This window comes from Leptinotarsa decemlineata, unplaced genomic scaffold, assembly GCF_025532065.1.
Source record: "Leptinotarsa decemlineata unplaced genomic scaffold, Ldec_3_MD MMD2_tig00026330_RagTag_RagTag, whole genome shotgun sequence".
Taxonomy (NCBI): domain Eukaryota; kingdom Metazoa; phylum Arthropoda; class Insecta; order Coleoptera; family Chrysomelidae; genus Leptinotarsa; species Leptinotarsa decemlineata.
In genome coordinates this window covers 9,966,675-9,969,258 of record NW_027412690.1, presented here as the reverse complement: position 1 = coordinate 9,969,258, position 2,584 = coordinate 9,966,675, and the positions used below count along the sequence as shown (strand labels likewise).

The 2,584-nt window shown below is 34.1% G+C and overlaps 1 non-coding gene across 1 annotated transcript; it reads right to left on the bottom strand.

Moving 5' to 3' along the window:
- Nucleotides 1-1,583: 1,583 nt before the first annotated feature.
- Nucleotides 1,584-1,655, bottom strand: TRNAA-CGC (transfer RNA alanine (anticodon CGC)). Its single transcript has one exon. It is a non-coding gene; the product is annotated as a tRNA-Ala (tRNA).
- Between the last annotated feature and the right edge of the window lie 929 nt (nucleotides 1,656-2,584).

Below are 2,584 nucleotides of genomic sequence, written 5' to 3'. Positions count from 1 at the left end.
CAATTAAGGCAAAATATAAATTATAATTCAATGCCACCTTCACAAGCCACATAAACAACAGTTGTTTTATTATTTATTTATATAGAGGAGGATAAGTTAGGTGCACATAATGTCATATGTCACAGAATGTCTCGGAACTCTGAACACAAGTAAACAGAACAGCACGCCTCTGGAATATGTCATCTTTGTTTGTCTCATACAGGTAACAGATTCCTTGTCCTTTATTAGCTATAACCGATGTTGCCAAATGGTGAAATAGAAACGAATCCCTTTAAATGTTGAATGCATTATTTCATACCTCTTTTTCAAGTATTTAAATAATTTTTTAAGAAAAAGGTTGAAATGATAAGTTTAAAATGCGTTGTTTTAGAGCTCTTTTATGAAAACTACTTGATTTTCGTCAGGAGGAACATTCCCCATTGTCGTTTTGAATATTTAATATAGATAAACTTTGTCTTTTACACTCAGTGATTTGGACAAATCATTTGAAAGTTATCACAATAAGATTAACTTGAAGAAACGCAGTGAGCCATTATGCGTCGCGTCTACTGTAACACGACAGGGGAAGATGCGCGAGGTAGAGGGGCGGTCTAAGCAATGAAGCGCCATCGCCGAGAATCCAACCCGAAGGCGGGCAGACGTATGATGGCAGACGTTGTTGACGGTTGTGTTAGTTTTACGAATTTCTTTATAGATAACATAATCCTATTCTCGAAGCTATTCATTACTTAGTACAGTTGGCATATTTTTAAAGTAAAAATAAAAATTAGTCGTTGTTGCCTGCTCATATATTAACGTACAGCCGAAGCTACTGAACCTTGGATCTTGAAATATGCAGGAAGGTTATTTGTGTAGCGTAAATAAGCATTAAGAAAGGGATTCAGGAACTTCCACCCCAAGGGGAAAAAATAGGGGTCCAAAGATTGTATTGAATTTTGCCAGTTTTGAAGTTGAAAACCTGAAGTTTTAGCTTAATAACTAGTCAGTTAACTAGTCAGAAATACTTCTCCATCTTTATACAAAAAATGTAGGAATCTTCCAAAGAAAGGAAAAAACAGGTACCGCTCTCACGATAGCGGTTTTAGAATTAATGCTGAGTCGATATTGTGGAATACCAGATACAATCTCAAATTTTTCGAGAGCCTAGCAAAAATAGCTTTTCAATACTTTTACGTTCATTTTCATTCTCATTCCTGTGCTAGGCATCGCATGTTCACTGGTTAAGCCTCGTTGCTTCTCAGATCACATAAATTTCGACTTTAGAGTTGCTGTTGTGTTGGTCAATTTCAACCTTCTTCTGAGTGATATAAAAGTTCCTGTCCAGTCAAGTAGATTCATGTCTAGGCGGTGATTTATGAAGTCCTCATCTTAAAATATCATTAATAAATACTAAATATTCATCATTTTCTTTGGCATATCCTAATGACAAATAAAATATAATTATTATCGATATAAATATGTATTTACAACACCTTCTGGCATTCACACATTTGTTTATTGTGAAAAAATTGCAAGCCAACAACAATAAATAAATGTGCTTCGTAAAACTTGTAAAAAACTGGGTAATATGATTTAAAAAAGAATGGAGGAGCTGGGATTTGAACCCAGGACTTTCAGCATGCGAAGCAGACACTCTACCACTGAGTTACACCCCCGATATATATTTAATGAAATAAACATATTCTCAAACTGTAAACTGTTTACTTTATTTTATGTTACTGGGGAATGTTCAATATATTCAATCACTTGTTCAATATAACCCAGGCAACTTATCCAAATGAAACCGATTTTCACAACGGTAGATGAAATCATTACAAATGGCTTGTTATTTTTCGGAGTTTTAAATCCTAATACGTTCAAACCTTGATCAGATAAAAAAATATTCAAAGTGGCGGCAATTTCGGTAAATATTCGTTTTGAAAAAAATGTTTGAGTGTACTTACGTATTTTGATGGGTAGATTACGAATCCGAAAGAAAAAAGCGGCGGTATGTCTTATTCACAAAGTTCAGAAAAGGGCAACTTTTCAGCCTTCTTTTTCACAAGATAAACTATTTGAAAACACAAATATGTATTCACTAGGTCACATTTACACCTTCCTTTACACTTTTCACTTCAACAATCAACATTTTTCAAATAAAAATGTACGGAGCTGCTTTTTGGTTAAATACCTATCTCTGTATTTTACGTTTTTAATGTTAATGGCATAGTTGGTACGACTGATGCAAGCATTCGTTTTTAAACTAAGTTGTTTATAAGAAAAATGTTGATTGTTGAATTGAAAAGTGTCAATTGAGGAGGAATAAGGTGTAAAGGTGACCTAGTGAATAAATGCTTGTGTTTTTAAACAGTTTATCTTGTAAAAGAGAAGGCTGAAAAGTTGCCCTTTTCCGAACTTTGAAGGGCCGTACCCTTGTAAATAAGAGGGAACGCTGTTTTTTCCTTTCAGATTCGTAATCTACACATGAAAATACGTGAGTACCTTCGAAATTTTTTTCAAAATCGCTGGGTGCCCTCAAATCGAATATTTACAGAAATTTCAAATATTTTTCATTCCACCGTGTTTTTACATATAACTTTGCGAA